Source organism: Dermacentor silvarum, chromosome 6 (genome assembly GCF_013339745.2).
Source record: "Dermacentor silvarum isolate Dsil-2018 chromosome 6, BIME_Dsil_1.4, whole genome shotgun sequence".
NCBI lineage: Eukaryota > Metazoa > Arthropoda > Arachnida > Ixodida > Ixodidae > Dermacentor > Dermacentor silvarum.
The window spans coordinates 171,847,676-171,874,779 of record NC_051159.1 but is presented as its reverse complement, the minus strand read 5'-3'; the positions used below and the strand labels follow the sequence as shown (position 1 = coordinate 171,874,779).

Genomic DNA, 27,104 nt, shown 5'->3' with positions numbered 1-27,104 from the left:
AGGAGCCTTGCACTCCACTCGAATCGGAATGCAGCCGGCGGCCAATACTCGAACCCACGACCTCATGCTCAGCAACACACGAGACGCCGGCGCTTGTCCATGGTGCGTTGCATGGCCGTCACTACCAAGTGTGACGTGGGAATGCACGAACGGACCACAGGCAGCACATTGACCTGAGATACTTACCTAAAGTAGGGAGCCGCGGGAGATCCTCCTTTCCACGGCTGGGGGCCCAAAGGGGCCTCTTGGACCAGGCAGAGCGGGTAGCCAGGATCACTGGGGTCCTAGCATAGGGACCCACCGACCCTCTCTCTACCTCGCCTCGCCCTTTCCTTATCCCCTCCCTTGATTCATCAATAAAGTTTTTCCATCCAACCGGAACGCAATAGCTCCTGAGCTACCACGGTGGGTGAATATAGATATAAGAGTACATTTGGGACCATGTCAGGAGTCTGGCCTCAACACAAATTAACGAGGTCCAGAATGATTCATAACTAACTTGACGCAAACACTCTCTCCCTCTTTTCCTCTTTTATTTCCCCTTTTCCCCCGTCGGGTTGACCCCCCTGCCTTTCCTGTCCTTGCTCTCTCTCGCTTGACAGAAACACAAGTGCGCAAAGTTATACTCGAAATAACTATTTCACTAAGACTTAGAGATTGACTCCAACCAAATAAGGAAATTTACTAGCCCGACGTTTCGGAACCCATTCGGCTCCTTCTTCAGGGGGTATTCTTCGGAGGTGGCGGTGTGCCGCTTTTAAAAGGTCCGTCGTAACAAAAGAGAGGAAGGGGGAGAGAGCGTAAGGTGCGGAGACACTTGGCAGGGCACCTGCTGATCTCTAAGTCTTAATCAATTTTCCCAACCAGACAGGTAATTCTGTCGAAATGTTTAGCTTAACTATTTCACGCACAGGCAGGGGCATGCTCACCTGGCTCTAAGTTGCACAGCACCTATAGGGCAAGCGAATTTTCTGAGAATATCAGCTTGATTGAGGACTTGAGCTTCCTCAGTGTAAGCGTAAAAAAATGCTTGAATAATTTGGCACCGGAAGACGAGTTATTAATCAGCGTTTAAAAAATTGCGTGTTGTGATGAAATTAAGAAATCTGTAGGTATAATGAAGTCAGCATACGTGAGACAGTGGCGATTGGAGATCAGTGAGATTACTCCTGCAATGCACATAAAATAGGATGATGATGGAGATGATAATCAGAAAACAGACTTTATTAGAATTCTAAACTCTCGCAGTTGCCGGCTCATATATAACTTGCGCCTGTGAGGTCAAGGCGATGAGAAGTTTAGGAAAAGCTAATTTCCTCGAGGACGCACTATTTACGTTTCGATGGCTGGTTCACTTGACTTAATTCCAGCATTCCTATGTTAGCGGTAAGTTAACGCAAGCACCACATCATATATGTTGTATTCACGTAAGTGCAATCTAAGTTTCGAAAGCTTAAGTCCGTCCAAAGAGCATCCACAGCTTGCTCAACGAATTAACAATGATTGCTCAAGATAGAGCATTTAGGATATCGTTGCAGAGGTACAGTTTAGTGCGTGGTGTCTGAAAACGTTCTCAAAAGCACTGCAGAAATTTCAATGAACGTATATAATCGCTAACATTCTCATAATTCCCTAGCCAGCGGCCCCGTTAAGAATAGAAGCGTATTTGCGATTAGATTGACAACCGCTCACTTACGGAAACAAGAATTCCTAGACCCTGGTCACAGCCGACGTCTACCCGAACTGCTTTAAGACTGCTAGTGTATTTTAAAAGCACCGGGACTGATTGAAAAACTATACGTTCCGTGCGGACAGAGTTTTTACAATTTTCTCTTCCTAGCTCTTCATCTTTTCTGCCCTTACCCCATCCCTCTTTGCAGAGTAGCCAAAGGGACACGTCATCTATTTAACCTCTCTGCCTTTGAGTGCTTGTTTTGTCTCTTCCTCTCTCTTTGTCATTTGTAAACGATCGCTGGAAGAAAAAAACAACAACAACGACGACAGAAATGACGATGACAATGCCGACGACAACAACAAGGAAAATAAAAATAAATATTCTTTGCTAAAAATGTAAGGAGGGGACATGGGGTGAGGGGTAAAGAACATATCGGCAGAGCTATAGGCTAAACATCTGAAAAAAGAGTTAACGCGAGGATGTAAGCAGTTTGCAGTTCGAAACACTAATTATCATGTATCGAAAGCAGTAAAGAAGTGCGTCATGTACGTTTCTTAAAAAAGTTGCTGTCATCTTTAAAGGTTTCATTGACATTCCGTTGTTCTTTTTCTAGCGTGTTTGTTTCACAGAGAATATTTCTTCGAAAGGAAGTTTAAGAGATGTACTGAATCTTCTACATGGCGAGCAGTTAATCTGATATGGTCTCTATGGGGCCGTTCGCATGTGCAATACGATTGAAGAAGCCGTTCTTTTCTCCTCTACTTTCTACGTGTAACCGTAGACTCAGCACTTTTGTTTACCTTGTGTGCCGCATTTCTTCTGTCATTAAGTCTAGCACGCTCATTAGTGTTGCGCCTATTTAGCAATGAGCCAAGCAGCAAATGAAATCCCCCTTGGGTCTTTGTACATCGAAGAAAAAAATGAATGGAACCTACTTCGTTAAACAGGACTTTTGAAGATGCAACTCGAATATTGTATTGACCTGAGTAACAACGTAGCAGCAACCAATCGATTCCCTTTAACGATAGCTACGTTGATCAGACGTTGCTGTTTAACGCAAACGTATGAGACAGGTACAATTTTACTCGGAGCTCACCAGAGCGCACCGTGGCATCCATGTCGTACGTGATGCCTCACTGGGAGGGCGCTTTTTCTATTTCCCACTGTCTTGGGATCAGTGCTTCCTTCATATGAAATAACACAATATCGGGCATATACACTGTTTACACTGCCTCGCAATGAACACTTGATAATACCTGGACGAGCGGGGTAATACTAAGTAACTTGTGGTTTCTTCCAGCGTAAGTGGTCCCGCACAAGTGTGGACCATGCACTAATTGCATTAAAGATGTCGAATGAGCGAAATATGTTTCTTTAACGAATAATGTCTGTAGCTTTAGTGCTTTATTTAATACTGAGCAAGAGGTCGCGGTTCCTGGCCGTGGCCGCAGCGTTGTGATGGCGGCGTATTGCAATAGCGTTCGTGTACTTTTATTTGGTCGTGCACGCTAAAAAAAAAAAAAAAAAAAAAAAAAAAAAAAAAAAAAAAAGGGGGGGGGGGGGGGGGGGGGGAGTCAAGGGGCATGCATGAAAAAGAAAGTAATCTGCGATTATCCCCAAAGCCACCTCTTGTAGCTCCAGCAGATGTTCTGGTGCTTTCATCTCAAATTATAGTGCCATCCTTCACGAAAACGAGCATGCGTTTGCATGTAAGTCACTAGCGCATCGTTAAAACTAGTTCCTTCTATAATGAGTCCGATAGCTACCATATGCAAATAACACGATGGCATGGTTCTGTCTTTGGGCCCTTTTTCTAGTACGAGTGTTTTGGAGGCAATGTTCAACCAGAAACTGCATACAGGCAATCGCATTTACTAATGACAATTTCTGCTCGTTATCGTGAAGCACGTGGTTAGCGTCTTCAAAAGACGCTCTTTGCCTGCATGCCACTTCAGCAACGTACTGCCGTATCGTTGTGGTAGCATACAGTCGAGCTTTATCCATCGCTCATTCGCAGAAGCACGCTTACCATTTACACGAGGCTTCACTGATTCAAATCGCCGTAATTACGCCGCAAGCACATGACATGCCGGAAGCTTACTGAGACAATGTACGTCAAAATTTATATGCACACATTTCGGCTCTCAGCACTGATAACTGTTGCAGACAATCTCTTTCATTCTGTGGGATTGTGACGTAGGTTCTGTGTTTAGAGTTTTGCAGCGAGTCACTGTGGCAGAACCTCAGAGTAACCAGTGAAGGACAATGTCGTTTATTAACACTGGTGTACACACTATTTAATGCACACAACAAACCAAAATACGGCAGCAATGACTGAATAGCACGAGTAATAATAAAATACGGCACGTATCGAACATAGAGCAACAGAGAAGTAGTGCAGAAAACGGTACGAAACAAAGCTATTGCGAACATGCGGGGCTGTCAAACAAAGCGCTTCACCGTATCATGAAGGGTAAGGTGAGGAGATGATGGAAGCGGTGACGATCCCACCAACATTGATGAGGCCGAAGCGGCGAGATGGTAACGACTGGGGCGTTGTTGTGTCCCGCTGGCTGAGGAGACGCAGGACTTAACAGCGGGAGCATTGAGGAGGAAGTGGCAGGTGACTGGGACGTCCTGGCTAGGCAGCAGTACGTACGTTTGGGCCCATAGCTCGATCGCTCACGTTCTACCAACGCGTGCAAATGTCCACAGGTCTTGTGGTAGAATTCCGTGGTCTGGCAGAGTCACGAAGTGTAGAAACAGGTAGTCAGGTTACCCCGGTCTGATGGAGCCTTGTTGGCTCGATCGTATTCGGAAGTTCCCGGTCCGGTGGCCGACCTTCTTCCTGCGTTGCTTCCTGGAACTCCGCTCCGTTCTAAAACGCGCTGCACATTTTCTTCTCCTTGGGCCTCGCGTGTCCCCAAGATTGGTTCTTTGGAATTTGGTGTGTTTCACCTATTGGTTCGCTGTGGTTCCGTGGACTTCCGAAAATTAGCTCCTGTTTCTTTTATTCCTTCCTTACGTGGCGTGCCCTCGTGCTTGGCTCTTCATCACCCTGTTCTTTTCCTAAAGCACTGCACGTACGCGCCCTTGGTCATCGCCTTCTGTTTCTTCTTCACTGCATCTGGCCTCGCTCACTTCGCTCATCATTAGGATATCAAAGGCTTATTCCCATAGAAACTTCTGCACTAAGAGGATTGTGTTAGTTACATCTGTAGTGCAGTTAAATATTGTTTTTTTTTCACACTGTTGGTGCACAAAAGGTGACCGTTGCGGATAGAGCATTACCGCCAGTTATCGTTTAGCCGCACGTTAAGTTTCAGTGAGCTAAGCAATGACCCTGTTTGAATCACTTACAGGAAGCACGGTGTTGTCATACATGTTCAGTTCCTTTCCAAAACAATGTCAGCAGTAAGTTTCGGCTTACGTTTCTCTGCAGTCTGGTTGCCGTTCTTTGTGAATCTAGTCAAGTTTCTCTCTCATATTTTCATTGCCATACTCAAGCAAGCCGCTATATGTGCTTTCGCTGTGTGCTGTCTCTTACGATAGGCTTGTACTTCCTAGTAGATTTCGATTAATGCTATCGCATTCTAAATCTCGAACTGAAAGCAGCGTGAAAAGGTTTCGATCGATTCTGCCCGGCATTCTTTCCCCGCCGAGCTTTGCCGATGCAAAGAGCGTTGGTGCAAGCCTCATTGTTGGAAGCCAGCTTTTATGCTAAGCGACGACGTGGCAGCCTGTGCTATTCCAAAGCTGGTGCACGTTAGTGAAAGTAGACAATGCAAATCTAACTAGGCAACCCATCTCTAGGAAATCACCTTAGAACACGTGCGGGGGAAAAAGAGAGCGAAATTTGTTTAAAAGGGAGGCTACGTCGTCTAGTTCGTCTCAATTAAAGTATCGCGAAAGACCTAAACGAAAATCAACTGTGACATTTTGCTGAGCGGCCTAGCTTCGATGAAAACGTCGCGCTAAGAGCTAGCGCATGGCGCAACGCACTTTGCCGCAATGGCAGCGTTGTCGTCAGTTTATTGATCACGGCGTAGCGGGCAACTGTGTTCTTTGTTCTCACGTGCTCTCATGACCTAGCGCAATGTCGAAACAGACGACTCGGGTGTGTAGTCACAGCCAGGGGCCCCCGGAGGCACTGTTGCACTTCGAGGGGTGTACTGACTTGTGCTCGTGCGTTTGATGCTTCAGCGTGTCTTAAATTATGTTCCATTTGCGCACTACTAATTCATAGGTTCCGCATGTTGTGCACTTCTCTCCTACACGTTTTTTTTTGTGGCTTTGAGGTCAAAACGACAGTTTCAAGAACTTCAAATTTACGGGGCATCTCTTTCGATCTGCAACTTATTCTTAGACCTAGCAATAGCGCTGCTACTGCGCTGCGCTCAATGAAGGCGCCATAAGTCTTGCTATGGGACACTGGCCTGAACCACATGCTCTGGATACTTGTCACCGTGTGTGACAGTGTTCGTCATTTGTGCATGCTTGTTTGTTTGTGTGTGTGTTTACTGTGTATGAGTGGGTTATCAAATGCATCACCATTCTCACCTTCAAAAGCCTGCTAGGCATAGGGCCAGGCAGACATCTCCAGTACCCATCAGAGAATGCCTATCTCTCTCCGCTCCCTTACTCCAACTGAAGGGCAGCATCGGGATACTTTGATCCGAGCAGCATTTTAAAGCAGGGGGCTTGTAGAGTGCGATTTTAACCGGGATGCGATACGCGAAGCGTCGGATGTCGTGCTTTGTTGATCGGCGCTGTCTGGCGGCTGGACAAGCGAACCGCGAACTCAACGCCGCAGTGGAAACTTGTGTTCCGCGCTGCCCGACATGGCTTTCTAGAGTTATTTTCGCGTTTTCTTCGATCTAAGCGTGCCAGTTACCCATTCATGTTGGTGTCAATGGGCCGTTTCCACTCATGTCCATTAGCCTTTTACTGTTTAACCTCTCGCCTCCCATTGGGATTCGAAACTCTAAGCGCGCTTACGAGTGTCTGCACACTTCCCAGCAGTGTTTCGGGGGTGCTCTGAAATGCTCCAGGGCACACTTAGCAGAGGAAGTGCATTGCTGCGAGTACTGCGTTTTGTTCCGATTGGAGCCTTCGCGATTCGGTTCTTATGAGAAAGAAGTATTCCTTCTAATACCGGTCAGTGCCCTCGTGTTTGCGGCGTATATGCGAGTCGTGGTGCGAGCCTCCGGTCTCGACACGGTGTTTGCACAATCTCAGCCTTAACGCCCTCGGACAGAGCGCCGCATAAGAGCCGTTCATCAATCTTCCAATCTTCGCCCTCGTAGTTTCTGTGTAGTGCCTCGACCGACGCCAGTGTGGAACCGCGCAGTGCGGATAAATAGATTTGGCTGCTGCGGCAACGGACGCTGCAGAGTATAGCACAGCTAACGGCCTCGCGTCTCTGCATTATGTATGAAAAACGTGCGCTGCGGCTTTCTAACTCCGATGCTTGCGCCAGTATATAGTAGTCTAAAATATGGAGATGACATCCGCCCTCCTTCCACCATATCTGGCCACTCTATGCGCTATACCGCCAGACAGCTATACGCGTTTACCGCGGTATTGCCCTCTTCCTCTCTTAAAGATGAAAACGTCTTTTTCGTGGCGTTTTCAGTTTCCCTTCTTACTTATCTGCGGAGGATTCGGTAGGATGCATAAAATATATGAAACACTCTGCGAGGTATGATTTTAACTGCACTTTTCGAGCATTCGCCTTGGGCAGCGCGGAAGCTGTGTGATAAAATGAAATATAAATTTACCACGGAGCTAGTAATGCAGAAAGGCAAGTATTTCGCAACGTCCAGTAAGTGTACAGGCGCTGAATCGAGGAAACCATAACTGCCGGCAGCACTTTAAAAATTTGAAGTTGAAAGGATTAGCCAGGAAAACAAACAGCGAAAGCAAACAGGCTTATGTCCCGCCACTGAGAAATCGACTAACGTGTAGAGTTTGATTTCCTGCATTCAGTAACGCTGCGATGAGTTCGGGCGTAGGTGAAACCGTGGTGCTTACTGGGTGCTTTCTCCAAAATGCATTTGGTGCTAATGCTTAGTGTGCAGTAAGTTGTCCTTTTGATGTCTATTTCTTCGAAAGAAGGGTTAAGCCTCAAAATTCTAAATAGTTTATCGGAAAGTAGAACCTTGCATCACTTAGCCGTAATGGTGGAGCAGAAGGCACGCTGTGTTCGAGCTGAGTAGGGGTAGTATTACGGGGCGCGGGACCGGCCCTGGCCGGCTGCCTTCGTAAAAAGCGCGGCCTAGCCCGACGCTGGTGACAAGAAAAGGCGGAGACACATCACATATGCGGCTATCCTGTGCAAACACGATGCCGAGGCCATAAAACCGCGCTGATATTTCAACAAGCATGCGCGTTCTTGACTACGCGCCATCATGCCGAACTGATGTGTTAGCAGCTCGTCGTGGCTCTTGCCCCTTTTCTTGACACCCGAACATGGCATTCAGATGTTTACATGCTCGGTGTACCAATTTTCTCGGTTATTAACAAAAATTAAGAACGTTTGGACACCCCATATATGGATGTACTAAAGCGTAAGGGCAAAAATGACCAAGATTTTAAATACAATCAGCAAATATTTTCATGAAACCACAGCAGAAAAAAAAAAGAAATCAGGAATGTGCGCATTTATTTGCATCTGATATAAGAAGCTTGCAGATACCGAGCACTGAAGCTACATATGTGCATAAACATGAAAATACACCTCATTTTCGCATGAATATGCCTATTCATTGGTCGCAGAAACAGACATTTAAGTAGTGAGGTCACAATATTCCTTAACAGAGCCGAGAAATGTTTCCACAAAAGGTAAAAGGCATATTTGTCAATTAAATTTCTGAATTATATAGTGTTCTAGCGTTCTTAATGCGATATTATTTATATCTGTCTTAGCTCTTTGGAAAATTTTCAGTTATATTAACAATTGATATTTCCACAATGACATCAGTGATACAACAACAGCAGTTAAATGATATCAGCAGTGATATGGCAGCAATGGTCCGGTACTGCGCTTTGAGTACAGGCGGTGAAAGAAAGAGAACAACGCTGATAGTGAAAATTAATGTGGCAGTCAAAATTAATGTGGAGTTAATGCGTCGTCTCTATAACTCCGCCGTTGCTTTGAGACTTCAAATTTTATGATTTAATAGCGCGCAAGAGGCAGAGTGCTGGTAAAAAAAAAGGTAATCTAAGGCAACGCAGCAGCCGATTTGCATTGTGAACACGTAATTGAAGCATTAAATCGTTCTATATAGTTACCGCGATTCACACATGGTTTTTCCTACAGCTGAGACACCGCGCAACAAAATCCATGATGTTTTGCGCAATGTTATGTAAACAAATATCTTCTGGAGTGTATTCACATCTCGGTCGCAAAAGAAAAAAAAAGACAACAACAATAATGAATGCATTTAGGTAAAGGGAATGCTGTGAACAGGACCGTTTGCATGTTTTCCCAAAGCTTCTCTAATTGGTCCATTGAACATCCAATCAAAGAAATAAGAGATGATGGGGTCAATTTTGGTCGTTTGCAGTTTTTAACGATGGAAGATGCGGACGGTCCCAGCGGACCTCACCACACCTGCAAGAGAGGCGAAGAAATAAACTGCAATAAAAAGGCATTTAGGCAAGTTGGTAATGCTTCATACCAGATAGAAAACAGTGTGCATAGAAAACTAGGATGGACAGACGACAGCTACCACCAGAGCTGGTGGGGTGTGTAGCTTTAGTTGAGCGTTCTTGTTGTCTGTATGCTACTTTATATCTGATAAGAAACAACGAAGAAGGAAAGGCAGGGAGGCCGTGCTCGGTCTTCTGCCCTACACTTGAGAAAGAAGGAAAGATAAATGAGAAAAAGGAAAGAGAAGCAATAAAAAATGCTATCGTTACCAAGAAGCCTATCAAAGGCGAGAGCATTGTGTCTGAGAATTGTTCTTTATGCCGTGTGGTTTAATCGCATGAAAGACTGGAGTTGTTTAGCAATTGATGCTGTGAAAAGATCGCCGGTGACCTACGCGTTTTATTCAATACACGCGCCACTCAATGCACGATGGATCATGGCAGTTAGCGAGTTGAAAAAGAAACGAAAGTTGGAATTGTTTGGGCAGGATTCTCGCTTTGTAGCCGAGACAGCTGATGCATCACTCCAAGCACAATGCTCTTCTTTTTTAGCGATAATTCTCGCAAGCTCAAAGTTATAGTAACGTGCCGAATACAAATCGCGTCCCAATGCGTGGAATTCTCTCAAACAGGCATATCTCACTCCTCTGCCTTCCTACTGGAAGGGCCGACAGGCCCACTTTCGATGTATGCATTTGTGGCGCGATATCGGCTCACCTTCTTTGTCTCTGCCCACGCTGTGGTGCCGAGATGCAAGTGACACGTGCACTGCTTGGTAAACTGTACAAGTGCCCACCATCAGAACGGAATGTCCTAGCATTCCCAAAGTAACTCTGCGCAGATCGCTATATCCACGCTGCTCAAGTTCCTGAGGCCTACGCGTTCGCATGATCGACTTTAAGTACGCCGCCTGCTGCTGCTGGCATGTCCACGTGCGTTACGCTATGTGTTCATTCTTTATCATTCCATCTACTTACCCCTGTGCGGTGTAGCCAACCAGAACTACCTCTGGTTAACATCCATGCATTTCTATGCCTCCATTCTCTCTCTCTCTCTCTCTCGTTTCGGCGATATTTAGACAAGCACCGCGAAAACCAAGAACTCTATTCAATATATGAATAAAGCAGCAAGGGAATTAAAGTGAGACCCTAGGTCAGCACAAGTGACTGAGCTCGTAAAACGAGGAAAAGTTCACGCGCGTTTATTTCCTCGGGAGCTTCAAGAGTATAGAGAAGCTAAAACGGCCTCCAGAATTGAAACAGCGCCGAACAGCTACAGCGTTGTCTCAAACCGGAGATGCGTGGCGGGAGTCTGCCACGGTACGGGAGGAACCGAAGGTTCCTTCCGCTTTTGTAGCAGTTCGCTTTAACCCAGCCACATTACATGGCCCGCGGAAGCCTGATTCGGAGAAGACGGTGCGAGGATCGGGGAGTTTGCCTTGTGCTTTTTGTCTGAAAAAATGCAAGGAAGTGCGTGCTTGAAAACGGCTGGGAATTGGTGCTGTCGTCTCAATTTTTCATGCCTTTAACTTTTCTTTTCTTCCTTTCCTTCCTCGCTCTTGTTCTGGGGCGTATGCTGCCGCTGTGTACACAGAAAAGATGATCGTGCTCGTTTCTCTCCAGGATTGAATCGCTTTGATCGCGGGACTATACAGATAGCTAACAACCGCTTTTTTCTGAGCTGAGCCAAGCGGCACAACGTCTGTGCCAAGCCTCACGTTAACGACTTGTTCTGCGAGCCAAAAAATGTATTGCGTCCGGAAAGCAGAATGTAAGTTTGCCCGTGCAGCAGTAGTCATGTGCGCAAGATAGCTCATGCGATGCGTGTTTTCTGAGCCCAAATACATCGGTGCGCCCGCGTCACTTTGGGAGATTTTGGAGATGCCTCGAACTCATGAACATACAACGTTGCTGGTGATTTTCCTCTTACCCATTCTTCTTTGTTCACAATGGTAGTGTCGTCAAAGCGCTTTTGGTTGGAACTTTTAAACCCGCCACGTAAGAAGCTTGCAGCCAGGAATTTTTCTTCTAATGGAAAACGTCGCTGGGCCACGTGAGAAGTTTGCAGCTAAAAACACATCTATTTTTATGGCAATCGTCACTGAGTTCAACTTATAAGCAGCACACATCTGGCACGCGTGGTGCGGGAACGCAATCGCGTTAGTTATACAGCGCGAACGTCTCAGAAGATAATGAATTTCTGGATGTACGGCGAATAAAATCACGTATAAAACCGTTAGAAGTGCTCGCGGTCCCAAATATTAGTAACGTATTAGCGTGCGTGCATAGTGGAGGAATCGCTGCTCCGTTATCCTAAAGGTTTCTCGCAAATATACATAAGCAGCCTTTAAGTTGAGCGCCCTCTGATATAATGTAACTTTCGCAGAAGTTTTCCACTTACCTCAGGCATATATGGCGAAATGAAAGCGCGGAAAACATGCAGCTGCTCAACAGCGAATAATCACCGATGCATTTAATGAGAAGAGGATCCAGTGGACGGCGCCACTGGCTGCAGCCTCGCTGATTCAACGAGGAAGCAGTTTTAGCGATCGAGCCCCTTGATTAAACACTTGCACCCCACGTCTATAGTGCAGGCGCCTGCTGGTGCGGAACCCATTCCACGGCGACGCAAAGTGAATGGCAAAGTTGAGAGGAAAAGCTACGCTTCCAGCGCACTTCTTTTTTATTATTATTTCACGCCACCACCGGGTGCATCGTAACGCTTGCTTCGGCGGCTACGGTGGCATCGCTGTCGGTGAAGCGCTTAATAAGGCGCAGAGCCCACGGCTGCAGACCCAAAGGGCCACCCGAACAGGGCAATTGCATTAGGTGCAAATTAATGAAGGCGAAAGGATGGACTTGATTCACAATGTGCGCACGCCATTTTATGTGAAAGCATGGGGTTTATAGTAGCCAGCTTTAATAGCGCAAAGCACGGTTCTATTCAAGGCGCGAACACGGGAATCATATTTGTACCTCCTTGTTGCTTATCCTCGGTGTTTTTTTTTTCTGAGATACTGTTGATTTTGAGCTTCACGTATTGTGTCTGTTCTCCTAAATCTTTCCGCCGTATTTTCGCTCTCACCTGAGAATGCAAGAAATTAATAGGATGCAAACGCAGCGGACACAGTGCATGATAACAGTGCGGTATGCTGATGTGAGCACGCAGAGGCATGCGGCACCGCTGCGACCTTTAGTTCCTGTGCACACTCGTTTTTTTCTGCCGAGAAGATGTGTTCCTTAGAGTTTGAAATATTACGCCTTTCAATAGTGCTCGGCTGAAGTCATTTCTATTTAGCGTTGGGGACTGCTGTGTTTTTCAAACCGCTCGCAGGGTGTCTTTCTTCACTTCAACATATACAAGATCTTCATTTGTTGACATAATAATGACAGGCTGATCACAAACGTTGGCGAAGATTGCGCAAGCATTGAACGAAATCTATTTCCATGCTCAAGGAGTGAAACGTTCCGCATTGTGAGGTTTCGTCCGAATACATCGTTTGTACACAATCTCTGCGACTGAACATCCTTTCAGACAGTTGGTAAGTGTTGTTTATGTAATGCGAGATTTCATCGATATAGTTATTTCCATACTCTCCATATTATTTTCCTCATATCAAGTTATACGTAGTCGGTATCACAGCTGTCCTTAAGTCAGTTATCGCGTTTTATTTTTTTTCCTTCCTGGAAGCAATCGTGAAGCACCTGTTGTACTTGGCTTTCGCGTGCAGGTTCCCTTTCTCTGCGACACTTGTCTCTCGCAGTTCTGCAGGTTCACTTTTCTTACTCAGCCGGTTGTTTCAAAACTAGCTGTACTCCGGCAACTGTTGGTGTTCGTACTTAAGCACGTTCCCGGCATGACCGGCTTTTTAAACGACAAAGCGTGTGCGACTGTGCAGCAAAGCTTTTGTCGCAGCGAAACACGACGAGCAGCATAAGTAGAATTTTCTTTTTTTTTATGTTTTCTTTTCCGAGCACGCCGACACCAGGCAAGCGGGGAAACGAAAGCGAGAGCCAAAAGCCGGCGGCATTGGAGAATGGAGGGAGAGCTGCGCGGAAGCAGCAAGGACAAAAGCGTCGAAACGAGCAGGCGTCGTCTTTGAATGCACAATGACAGCCTGCAGCAAGCGGAACGGATAGAGTAGCCGCGGGGGCCGTTCGTAGGCTGCTGCAGCAGACAGACAAAAATCAGAGCTACGAAACTTGAGGGAACGTACCCGCCTCGGGCAGTCACGCGGGGACGCGTGGAAACGCGTATTTTTTGAGGCGAGCCCATCACGAAGAGAAGGCAGGAAGACAAAACGCGTGCTTGCCTATGTCTACTTGTTTATGCACGTCTACATAAGAGCGCATGCTTGCACCGACTTGCTTGTGTGCTGGAGTAAGGGAAGGCTGGTATGAAGTGGTGCACTGGTGGACAGTGCTCTATTTATGCGAATACAGTAGCAGGGGTATTCGAAAGCAACTACAGGGAAACAAGCAGTTGCACCAAGTACTCAGGCCGGTATTATTTGCCGGAACATATTTATTCCGGCATAATTTTACACCACTGTATACTTAAAAGCAAACGACTGTCAACAATTCCTACGTGTTCGTTCGCTTCGCTAAGTGCGTACTTTGCCTAGGTCATGCTACCCTACACAGCCGTTGCAAGTTTTTTTCAATTAGCCCTGGACAGTGCCCGAAAGACACGTGACGAACAGTTCGTACTGGCGAGGGAGACATAATGCACAATACTCAACGAAGTGGAGAGACACACGCGAACCTCTCCGCCCTGCAGGGTGCAGAAGTTTTTTTCTTTTTTTTTTCTGGCGAAGCACGGCATGGTAACGTACAGTTGTAGTAGTGCCGACACGGAAATGTTACGTCAGTGATGCCAATCATTGTGGTATATAGTGGTTGTGGTGTTGTCGCAACTGGAGGGGTAACTTGGCAATTAGTGCGGGCAATTCTGCCTGAGCGCCGCTGTGCATAGCGGCTGCTCATTGATGACGATGATGCCCTTGCGGTTGAGTGGTATCGAGCACGCTTATCGCCGCATCTCTAGAGATCGTTTGCGCGATAGCGGATGAAGGGCTCACTCCGCAGCACTGCTTCTGCCTCTATAGTGATAACTGCGCCAGCCGCGTCATTTGTAGCTCGGTAGACGTCCTGATCTGTGGTTTTGCGTTTCGCTTGGTTGCATGAGGCGGTGCGACGTAGACATTGGACAACACCCCTGGCGCCCAGAAGACACCTAAGGATTACGTGGTGCTATAATTAACGATATTCCCCCCCCCTCCCCTTTCCCCACCGCCCCACAATTTACACCGTTGTAAATATATACCTGGGTATATGTGCTCCAGAAAATGGGGCATGTAGTCTGCTCCCCACAGTTTTCAGGCACACGGTTGTAGACACGCGAAAGCTCCCTTGGACGTCCAAATGGGTAATTAGCAACGACGAGTACCGGTGCCGTCGTCGTGAAACGCTGCGCCGCCAGGTTTGGACGAAAAGCTACAGTGGCTGTTTTGCCACTGCTCCTGTCATTTTTGATGGTTTCATTTCTTTCTTGGTCTATCTTGTTCTTTTCTTTTTGGCACAACCTGATAATGCTTGGCGACGGCAAGTTGCCGCCCTCGTCACGAACGCGACAAAAATAGGGGAAGAAAAACGCTGCCCTAAAACCGTGCTTCTGTCGCCTCTAATCTTTTTTTTCCCTCGCTGAAGCCTCGCATACAGTAAATAAATGCACGCAAGGGAACCAGAAAAGCATACAGGGCCGAGCGGGCGACGCGTCATGGCGCGTTGTAATCATCGCGCGGCCAGCCCAAATGAGCCGTGCTGGCTGGCGGTTTGTTAGTTTTACGTGACGGCGAGGACGCACGATGGTCGCAAGCACGGTGAGTGATCTTGTGTGCGTTTAAGCCCGGGGGCTCTCGCGGCAAGCCCGACCGCAGCTTCGCGGCCACCCCATGTCTGCGTGACGCAGGACGAGGACATGAGTACCGCGGCGCGTACTTTGGCTACGCAGCTGAGTCAGCGCGGTTGATATTACGCTGGCCAACTTCGCTGCATCTTGCTGTCCTGCTAGAAGCGCTGAACAAGTAGCCGTACCACATGCCGGCGAGTACCACGATGTAAGGCACACGCGCAGCTATTTCCCGTTTTTTATTTCTTTTCGAACTCGGTGCGCGTTTCATGGCGTGGTTATGAAAACTTGCGCTTCCCGGTGCTCATGTTCGCAGCGTTCCCAGAACTCTAGGAGGGAATGAAAAGGCGGCCTGTTGTAAAATTTGAAAACCTGAGCTTAGCACAGGCAGGCTGGTTACTTTCGTTTATCTAGTCAACGTCGTTAATTAGTATGCAGATAACGATTGCACAATTCGTGTGAAAATGTACGTTTTCTTGACCACATTAGAGCTCCAACTTCAGGCCCGATGGGTGAGTGAAGTAGCTGTTGAGGCAGTTATAAAAATATTATAGTGTGAGTGCACTGATATTGTGAGTGCACTGATAGTTCAAAGTGTACAATAAAAGTTTAGTTAACAAGGAATGACCGGGAACTATTGGCGCAGGCAATCGAAGTACGCGGTAAATACTTTATACGTAATCCCTGATTGATTTCTGCCATTGTCAAGCCTACGACGTTTTTCGACTTTTCACGCCAGTTTCCGCTTGGCCTGTTAAACACTGTCCCTTCGAAGTTCCCGCAAAATGCTGCATAAAGAGCGTAAGTATCCTTCTTGCCTTTTGATAATCGGGGGGCTCAGGCACCACGGCGTGCGCCGACTACTTGTTGGCCCCCCTTTTTTCTGTCCTGATCTCGAAGCAACGTATCCCCGCCAGGTGCTTTTAGTTTCCTACCCTTGTCCGCAATACAAACTGCGCAGGTAAAATTTTATAGAAGCAGGCTTGAAAGAAGAATTGCACCACTTGCTTTCAGTCTATAGTTGTTGAGATTGTGTAATCTTTGGTGTTTGCATGCCTTTGCTATACGGCTGCTGTCTCAAACGAAAGCGCTTTTCTATTGTGATAGCAATTATATCGACACTCCAAGCGGATTTCTGCCATCGCCGTCGCTGTGAGGTTCTGTATAAAGTCCAAGGTCGATAAAATCGTCGCCGCGCACCGTATGCTGTATGTACGAGTGAAAGCGCGCGAGGGACGCGCGCTTTCACGGAGAGCGAACGCACGGTGGAAAGCAAACGCGACCGTCGCGCGAAAGCCCGTGAGGGATGGTAGGGAGGGAGGGGAGGCGACGTTGTGCTGCAGCACCAACGGCGCAAGGGGAACTGGCGATTCCGTCTCCTACGCGAAAGGAAGAAAGTGGGAATGCAGCGCGGGAGGGAGGGGGGCGGCTTTTACTCTGTCCGCAACTGCGTACTTGTACTTTGTACGGCTGCGGGCCTTCGTCCGCACGGTATCTTGAAAGCGATCTGCAGACGGCTCATAGCTTTGTATGCGCTGTGTTTTCGCCGCTAAGCTTCTGTTGAAGCGAAAGACCGCACGAACCTTCGCTCGCTGCTGCTGCTGCGCTTGCTCACGCCAGCGTTTTGACAGCGGTTGTCTGCGGTCGTCGAGTGGGATCTATTCATGTTTGCTTGTGCGCGCTGACACCATGCTAGTTAATTCAGTTATTAAGCGAATGTGTCCAAGTTTATACAGCCGATAAAACTACTATCCTTACTCCGTATGCTATCTACCAATTTGCTATCGCAATTGTTGCTTCGATTTCGGGCGAAACCTCCTTTTTTATATGTTCGTTCATGACGTCAAACTTAGCAAACATACGTGCTTGCTAATTGATTCTGGGGTTTAACAAAATAACAAGCGTAAAAGGTTTGTCGTACACCTGTGATCTGTTTCGCTGACAAAATTAACAGTTAAATTCAAGGTTTTTTATGTGCCAGAACCACGATTTGATTATGAGGCACGCCGTATGAGGAACTCCTGAATAATTTCGATCCACTGGGGTCCTTTGACTTGCACCCAACGCACGGTACATGGGCGTTCTTGCATTTCGCGCCGCAGAAATGCAGAAAAGCCTGCGCCGTCGGGTTTAGCAGCGCAACACCAAAACCACTACGACACCACGCGGGTATGGACAAAAATTTCGCAGCGCCAGTACAACGTTCTCATCCAGTGAGACCTTTATCGATCCTTTGTTTTTCTCTCACTAAAGATAAATATTAAAAAAGCACGTGCCAGGAAAAAGTTGGAGGACGCTTAAGCTTCGATTTTAACAATGGAACGCAATAGCATTCAAAGATCCCTCACTGCTTCTCACACTTGCCGGCAACTACAGTTTATGTAACCGTAATGTTTACCTGCAAACGCTGGTGGCGAACGCTATACATCAAGGCGAGCTTTCTTGTTATTTTTTCTTCTTTCCCCCACACTGCGGGATCCGCCGCTGCCGGGGATGCGTAGAGGCTAGCGCCATCTGGATGGTGTTGCGAGACTTTTCCACTAAGACAGAGTTCAAACAGCAGGTGGAAAACGGGTTTGTGTTTGAGTTCCCGCGTAACAAAATTATGTTTTCCCCTATATTAAAATTACAATACGACGCTGTCATGTCTGCAGGTTGTGCGCAATTTGCTTTGTGAAATTCAATTAGTTCAGTAACGCCTATGCGCCAAGCGGAGCGCCTGCGTGGTTCGGGGTGCGTGGTTCGGGAAGATTTTTTTCTAACGGATTCCGATGCCGGCGTCGAAACCGGATTCTATGCGACACGGTGCCCTTAACGCTGTCGCGTAAAAATTTTGATTATTCCGTAAATACCAATTAAGTGACATCATTTGTAGGAAAAAAATAGGTGAAAGGTGGCGCACACATATATTCGCGGTTTAACTTTGTTTTTTAATCTATAGTCCTGTTATAGATGGCTGGTTGTGACGTCATCGTGGCAGCCATTTTGGGGTACAAGCCAGTGGAGAAGCTGCGTAAGCATGAAATGTGAGAGCACGACAGGGTGGCGGTCCGAAAGGCGCGTGTTACGCCGAGCGACAAATTTATAACAGTTATAAACCGATGAAAAAAAGGTTCACCGTAAAAAACAAACAAAAAATAATTCTTGAATTAATCAGAAAACTAAATTAAATTGAAAAAAAATGCTTCATTAGGCCCGTTCTAACCAAAGACCCCAATTAGTTGTGGTAGAGCGCTGGCTGTTATACCAGCGCTCTACCACAACCATAGCGCATTGCCCCCCCCCCCCCCCCCCCCCTCAAAAAAGAAAAATATTTTGCTACCATAGTTCGAAATGGTTCAAACGGATCACTTGCCCAGTAGTATCTGAAAACTTGAAATCCATAATTTCGGTACTGAAATTAATTTGTTATCGAAATTAAAGCTTGTACGGCTAAATGAGCAAAATCTGCTATGCTTGTGGTTTACAGGATCCACCAAGCGGCGCTTGCAGAATAGTATTCGCCAGTAACCTGTCCTCAGAGATTTACGACGGAGTGCCCTAAACAGTCGCAATCTTCGCCCTAGAACTCCTGCGGTCATTAAGCGTACACAGACAGCATGGCCTCCGTTCAAACCAGAGACTCCAGACGAAACGCCGGAGCTATTGCAATTCCAGCTCTGTTTTGCCTTGTCAAGGTGTGTGGCGTTCTTTCTGACTCGCGCATCTGACATCTGACACTAAGGAGAAATCTAAATTTCACCATGTCACCGATAACCCAAATTCGTGGATAAGTTTGCCCGATTGATGAATAGAATGTGTAACCACCGTTATTGAGAAACTTTTTCTACAAAAAGGAAAAGAATGATTATTTGATCGATTTATTAAGTGATTGATTGATTGACTGACTGACTGAATGGTTGATTGGTCGATATATCGACCAATCGATTGGTCGAAGCGCACTGGCGTTTAAGCAACGACCAATCATGAACATTACATCTGTAAACATTTGATCAGCCGTATCAACGTGTCGATATTTCATACGGAGGAATGCATGTTATTGGAGAGGCTCATAGTGCAGTCAACAATATATCGGTGCTGTGCGTTTGGATATGTGGCATCATGCCTTACTTGTCGCACTATCGCATAAAGTTTACCTAAGCCAGCCACGCTCCATATTCCCCAAATCTGGAAAGAGGGGAGACGGCTGGCTTCTTATATAGATCATAGAAAGTAACTGCGTACTTATAATTGAATAAAATGAACGAGTTTCATGGTAACAAAAATGCAGCCTTCCAGCTTTTTCAAACAATTTACGTAGGGACTTCAAGGAGACGGCTAGTTGATTAGCAATGTGAGAGTAAACTGTGAGCGGCAGCGCACAGATTGGAGATCAAGCGAGATTAGACAAAACAAGCTTCGAAAAATATATGCCTCTGAAGTATTCCACGGAAGGACGCGCTTTCGAGAGGAAATTTTGATCGCGATGTAATGATCAATAAAGAGGCTGATAAATTGTACGGCTCCCCCGAGCTATTCCTTCTCTCGTGCGCGTCAAACAAAGCGCGCGAATTGCGCACGACGGTTATTTCCGCTTGCAGCCGAGGCGAATGCGAATTCGTGGCAGTCAGTATTCGCGCGCTGCAATCATTCCGGAGCGTCCGCGGAGCGCGATTTGAAAACGAATTTCCCGGCTGTTGAATTCCAATAAAAGCGCGTTCTGAGCGACAGCTATATAGGACGCCGCTTTGAAAACCAAACAAACAATAGGGAAAAAAAAAGCTATCAAAAGGCAAATGACGATTGAAGGATGGCGAGGTGCGGGCCTTTATTTTCGGTATCAGCGAGCGCCGACCAGTCTGGTGTCGGCAGTTTCTCGCTGTCCTCGTCGTGACCAGATGATGTGTGCGGCGGTGCGGGGCGTCTGCTGGAATGAGGGATGGCGGGGAAGCGTTGCTCAGGTACGCATCTCCATAGAAGCTCGCGCGGAATGCAGAGCGCTGCGGCGTCCGTCTAACGCCCCAGATGCCAACGCAAATATTACTTTTGTCCTTTTGAATTTTTTTTAATAGTTTTCACTTCGGCAATATAGGAAGTGCGGACCTTGAACTGAGAGAGAAGTGCCCTTTCGAAGGTCGACGAATACAGAGAGACGATTTATTTGACGAGTGTGTCATGGCCGTTGAAAGCAATGATCGCCGAGAAATAAGAAAAGCTTATGTGAGCAATGCGAAAATTACATGGCAGATGTTTAACTTCATTGATTGATTAGTTTCTTGCAGTAGAGTGGATAATTGGGCTAGCTTTAGTTTCATTATTAGGAAATTAGAGTGTTGACAGACGAAACGCGGCGAAAAAAGACAAGTGCTCGTATTTGTGTGTGTGTGTGTCCTTTTTTTGTGTTCGGCGTTCTAGTTTCACAACTATTATTTCTTATTATAATTCTGTAAAGAAACGTTGATGCTTTAGCAAGCAGAGTGTAGGTATTCTGCTTCAACCGGTGAAAAAGAAAATAAGAAAAATCAAGCAAACAAACACACAATATTACACTGATATACTGCAAATAAAGTATGCTTATGTCATCAGTTCACAAACCTTCACAAGACGTATTGAAATAACTTCCGGCTTGGTTTTAGTGCTAGAACACGTAGATTTTAGCTACAACCACATGAAGCCAACCGACAACAAGTGAAGGAAGGCGTAGGGGAAGTTAAGTGTTTTTTAGTACGTGACGACTGCGGTTGAAAGCATTTTTCACATCCTCCGCAACGACCATCAGTGGCGCTCGCTAACACTACAGGGCTGGATATACAGTACACATACACAAATACCCAGGGGAACTGACGCGAAGACTGCCGCCACCGTAGCTCAATTGGTATTAGAGCATCGCGGTTGTATTCTTCGTCTTGATCTTTTTACATGTGAAATACGGGAAGTTTGGCCGCAGAAATGACCAAATAGTGAGGAGCACGAGGTCGCGGGATCAAATCCCGGCCGTGGCGGCCGCATTTCGATGGAGGCGAAATGCAAAAACGAAATGCAAAACGAAATGCAATACTTGACTAATCGGTTAACCGAATCAATGACTTATCGATTGCTTTATGTGACCCAAAGCTACGAGTGGTCTATGTCGATAATGGTGTGGAAAGCTCTGCAATAATATTCGCCTTATCACCGATATAAAAAGCTTTTTTGTTGCTAGTGCTTTCCATCACCATCGTATTGTGGTTGCCACTGCAAGTAATTGTGCCTATGGCCTCCTGCGTAACGGCAGCACGCTAAAGCCTCTGAGCGCGTACCCTTTTACCCCGTCATTAGCAATTATCCTACTTTTAATGACGTTCTGTAACAAAAAAAGCCATGATTGTCATTTATTTGATGCTTTTTCGCCATGCCTGATCCTTGTTCACAGCACGCCGCTCATCGATTCAAAGGGAAGCAGAGAAAGAACACAGGAGAAGGTGGATTTATTGCGTGATGCGTGTCTATGCACAGATCGAATGCACTCAGCCTACAAGTGCACTATAAACGACCAGCGCGTTGCACAGGGTGTAACACGGTGTAACCCTAGGCTATTCCGTCTCTGACTTCTCGACAGCATTTGCAATTTTTATTTTTGTAGTTGTAAGTTTTAATCGTCGAATGAAAGAAAAGGTTGCATGCGGTAAAACGAATGCTGTTGCCTATATATATATATAGATATATATATATATATATATGTGTGTGTGTGTGTGTATGTGTGTGCGTGCGCGCGCGCGCGTGTGTGTGTGTGTGTGTGTGTGTGTGTGTGTGTGTGTGTGTGTGTGTGTGTGTACTGGTTGCACTGCATGACAATGGTCAGGCGGAGGCGACATCTCTTCGCATCTCCATTCAACGACAAGCCATAGACAGGTGCTGTTGTTCCTTAACGCTCGTCGTTTGTTAGAAAGCTATAAGATGCATGTGTGCTCGTAGAACTGAGCTGAACGTTATTCTACAAACTGATGACCTTACAGTGATTGCTTTCTTTGATATATAGGCAAATGTAGCCGAGACCTTCTCACGGGTAAATAAGTGTTAAATAGAAAAAAATGTCACAGTTTCGCCCTAAGGGCGAAGCAATGAATGCGATAGCAACACAGCAATGTCATACGAAGTAAGGTGAGCGGCTTTGGTAGCAACAACACGCACAACTGTTGTCGACGCCATCGGCGTTTTGCCCGCGTTAGCTCAAAATGCGTGCGGCGTTGGTGACTGTTGCTGGAGCCTCTGATATAAATAGGCACTTGGTGCCGCAGCTAAACGTCGGCTCCCTTCCCTCCCCCTCCCCCACGGCCTCTCGCGCGTCGGAAGAAGGCGCGTTTGCTCTACATATATGGTGATTGTAAAGGAGAAAAGAGACGCCTACTTCTGCAGCCCTTAAGCGAGCACGGCGCAGAACGCGCGTTTGTTTTCCGCTGTGCGTTCACTCCCCGTGAAAGACGCGCCCCTCGCGCCCCTTCACTCGCACATACAGCGTTCGGCGCGCGGCGACGATTTCATCTCCAAATGACGTCATACGGAACCTCACGGCGATGGCGACGGCGACGCCGACGGCAGAAATCTGCTTTTGAGTGTCCATATAATTGCTATCGCAATAATAAATAAATAAATCATCTAATAATAGCTGAGTGAGCTAACGAATTCATGGATTCACGAACAAGTTGGTTTGTGAAGAGAGAGAGAGAGAAAGAAAGGGAAGGAAAGACAAGGAGGTTAGCCAGTGTAAATACCGGCTTGCTACCCTGTACTGGGGAAAGGGGTAAAGGGAATGAAAGGTGATAGAAGGAACAAAAAAAACAAAAACAAAAAGAAAACAATAATAATAAAAAAATAAGAAATAAAATAAAATAAATAAATAAAATAAAATAAAATTCGCGCAATAACGCGACCCTACGCGCTACAACGTTCAAAGCCGGTCGCACAATTCACAAGTCCTTAAGAACTTCAGCAGAGCCCTTAAGGACTTGAGTGCCGAAGCCCGTCTAGACCAGTGTCCTAAAACTTTTTCCTCTGTGAAGGGGCGATTGTCCAGTTTTTCAAGCGCAGTCGCGAGCTCTTTTCTTGCCACATTGTAGCGGGGACATTCACAGAGGAGGTGCTTGATTGTCTCCTCGCAGTCACAGTTGTTGCAAGCGGGGCTGTCGGCCATTCCAATGCGGAAGGAATAGGCGTTCGTGAATGCCACGCCGAGCCACAGGCGGCACAGAAGTGTTGCTTCCGCTCGTGGTAACCCTGGTGGAAGACGGAGTTGCAGATGTGGATCCAGTCTGTGGAGGCGTGCGTTGCTGAAGTCACTGGTGTTCCACAGAGTCTGCGTAAGCTCGCGTGCGAGGGAACGAAGTTTTGTGGCTGCGTCTGTTCTCGACAGTGGTATCGATACAATAGGGGCACCATCGTGGGCCGATCGGGCAGCGTCATCCGCACTGTGATTTCCCGAAATTCCGCAGTGACCCGGTATCCACTGGTAGATGATGTTGTGCCCCTTGTCGGTAGCGTGATGGTGAAGTAGTCGGATGTCTGCGACTAATTGTGCGTTAGGTCCGTGGTTGAAAGGGGACAGCAGGCACTGGAGAGCTGCCTTCGAGTCACAAAAGATGGACCATGACTGTGGTGATTTGGGACCAATAAATTCCAGAGCAGCACGGATAGCTGCGAGTTCTGCAGCCGTCGATGATGTAATGTGAGACGTCTTGAATTGGATGGTGACAGATTTCACGGGAATTACCACTGCTCCGGCTGAACTTTTGGAGGAGACAGAACCGTCCGTGTAAACGTGGGTGCGTTCTCTGTGCTTTTCATGCATGAATGAAAGCACGGTTTGTTTGAGGGCGAATGACGACATCTCGGTTTTCTTTTTGATACCGGGAATTACAAGAAGGGCTTGGATTGGATGCAGGCACCACAGAGGTAGAGATGGTCGTGCTGCAGGCGTGAAGTTCGATGGTAAAGTTCCATGGCTGGCGGCAATAGTCCTGCTAAACACTGAACGAGGTCGAGTGGCAGGAAGGGAGGCGAGAAGCACTCCAATGCAACTAGGAAGGTATTTGTTACCTCTGGAGTGCGGCAGTTTGAGGGAGTCCTATATGTATTGGCCCTGTAACGCGAGATACATATGCTGTCCTTATATTATGTAACAAAAGTATGATTGTTACACTAAAAGGAGAACTGCTGCCGAGCCGCAGCCGTGAGAACTGGTGACTTCACTTTTACTCCTGCACAAATGTGAGGTAGTGATGTTCTTTTCGGTTAATCGCTCGTTCTTAATAACTAAATTAAAAATAAATTAAATTCTGTGGCTTTATGTGCCAACAGCTCAATATGAACATACGGAATGCCGTAGTGGGAAACTCCCGCATACTTTTGATCACCTTGGGGTCTTCAACGTGCACCTAAATCCAAGTACGAGAGTGTTTTTGCATTTAGTTCCATGGAAATGAGGCCATCGCGACTGGGAAACAAACCCACGACCTTGTGCTTAACAGTGAGACGCCATAATCGCTAAGCGGGTGTTCTTAATGGCTGATTGTTGATTGACGCGAGAGCTCTTCATGGTCGAATGGGAAAAATTGCACTCTGAATCCATTATTCATGTTTATTTCTCCGAAAGCTATTATGCGCACGCTGACCTTTTTTGCGTGGAAGATATATAGGATACAACAAATCCGAATAAAATAAATATAGTGATATTTGCTTGCATGCTACCACTCACTTGAAGTAAGCTGGGACGAGATTACGTAAAGATTCCATTGCAATACTTTTCCTGTTCGAGTTCCGTCAGGGGCCCCAGAAACGATCCACCTACGTTATCAGTATACCATCGTCCTTTCAGGAGTGGTGGATAACATAAAATAAATAGCATCGGAAGAAACTCTTACATTATACCGGCCATGTTTTCATCTCCGAATCATGTGCACATGAAATGAGATCGCAAGTCGCATAAATCGCCCATAGAGTCACCACAACGATTTTTACACCGCGCCTCTGGAAGGCATAAGTAGTGATGGGCAGAGATAGAAACAATTCAGCAGACGTTCCTTTGTCGCTTGGGAGCGCACACTGCAACACAATATTTGTTTCGCGGCGAGCTACTTCTCTGCGTTTACGCAGAGCCTTGTACTCTGCTGTGCGAGATGTGCATTCGACCGCGGAACCCTCGAGACTAGAGTATTATGTGCAACGCTCGTAATGGTTTATCAGCATGCTTGATCGTGATTTTTAAAAAGATACTCTACAAGACGCCTCAGGCCTTCTCTTTCTGCACGTCTAGGCACTGAAAGGCCGTTGAGTGCTTTCTGTTGTCGATTACTTATCATTCATCTCCGATAGAGAAGTGCCGCGAAACGACGCTGTCCGCGAGCGGTCAGATGCGAAACAGGTTGGCCGGGTCTGGCTTGCATAAGCAAGGCCGTTCGCGCTCGCTTTCCAGCGCCACTTCACTTCGCTTCGTGCCGCCCCGTTAATCAACAGCCAAATGAAGACAACAAATAAACGGAAAAGCGTACCAGGAAAACTTGGATCGACAGCCAATTGCCCGTGACCAGCTCACACTAGCCGTAGTATAGGGAAAGGGAAAAAAGGAAAGAGTAGGAGAGGGAGACCGATAGGAGCGGAGAGGTTGTTGTGAGCCGGCCTCATGCCAGAGAGGCATGTTATTTCCCTTCATCTGAGTGGCCACTACACTGAGAAAAGGCAGCCAGTAGCTTAAGATAGCATCGCGTGCTCACGGTAGCGCGTATATCGATGCTCAGCAGGTTCGACACGAAGCTCCTCAGTTTTTTTTTTCTCGTGTTTCGCGGATTTTGTTTTCTGTTCGTGAAGTCTGAGAGTGATTCGTGTCCGCCCGCGCCTTGGTATCGCGCAGTTCTGCTCGTTCGCACCATGCTAATGCGACGCTAATGAGGAAATGAATCAAGGTCCTCCTCTTCGAAACCCCTCCTTCTAACATCCTTTACCCCGCTTCGGCTATGGAGCTGCCGCGCACAGAAATCTTTATCACGTACGGTGTTCTTGGTGCGTTCACATGTAAGGCCAGTCGCGTGCATAGAGCCGTTTAATCTCCAGTACGAATGGCGAGTGAATTAAGGCGATGGCGAAACGAAGGGGTCGAGGCGTGACAGGTTTTTGGAATCGCAACTTTTAACGGTATTTGAGAAAATTTCACCAGGGAGCCTTCAGGTATAATTTCCTGTTATTTCACAGTTTTTGTTTGTGAATGCAACATCGCGATTACATTGTGCATGGGGATGTGTGGCATCATAAAATGTGTATGGTAAGTAAAAAATACATGATTTCCTGTTGAGTGAAGACAGCCTGTGAAGGAATTGCGTGCAATGACACTTCGGCGTCAAATTAATTTCAAAGCCTGCACTGCGAAAAAAAAAACGATGTTCTTTCCGATCAGCCAAAATATGCTCATGCATCAATGTCATGCATTAAGACTCTTAAAACCAGCCAATAGATTTATTGCTTTTATCTTGTTTCATCGTTTAAGCTAAAAACACGTGAAGGTGGCTAATTTTACTACGGAGAAGAAAAGAGAATGATGCAGTTAAATGACGGCCCGAGGCCTGTTTGGTGAAGGGATAAAGGCAAGGGGCGAATCGGGCTATGTAGGGCTCACTATCGATGCCTGACATGCGAAGGTCGATAGAAGGTTAACCGTCTCACGTTAGCCCGTATACGTGGTTGGATCCAGTGCTCGAAATACATCACCGTATTGGGCCGGTGCTTGTCCCGAAATGACTTTAATACTGTGCATGAGCAACATTTCCAGTTACTTCATTTGCGTGCGCGTAACATTTCACCGGCGGCAGTGATTGCGGGCGCCCACAACCGGAGGCGGTGCCTTCTAGGAAGATGGTCGTCG

At 46.7% G+C, this 27,104-nt stretch overlaps 1 protein-coding gene across 3 annotated transcripts in view; it reads left to right on the top strand.

Moving 5' to 3' along the window:
* Positions 1-27,104, top strand: part of LOC119456398 (irregular chiasm C-roughest protein-like) — an 812,164-nt gene that overhangs the window by 34,851 nt on the left and 750,209 nt on the right. The gene's annotated exons all lie outside the window — the stretch shown is intronic.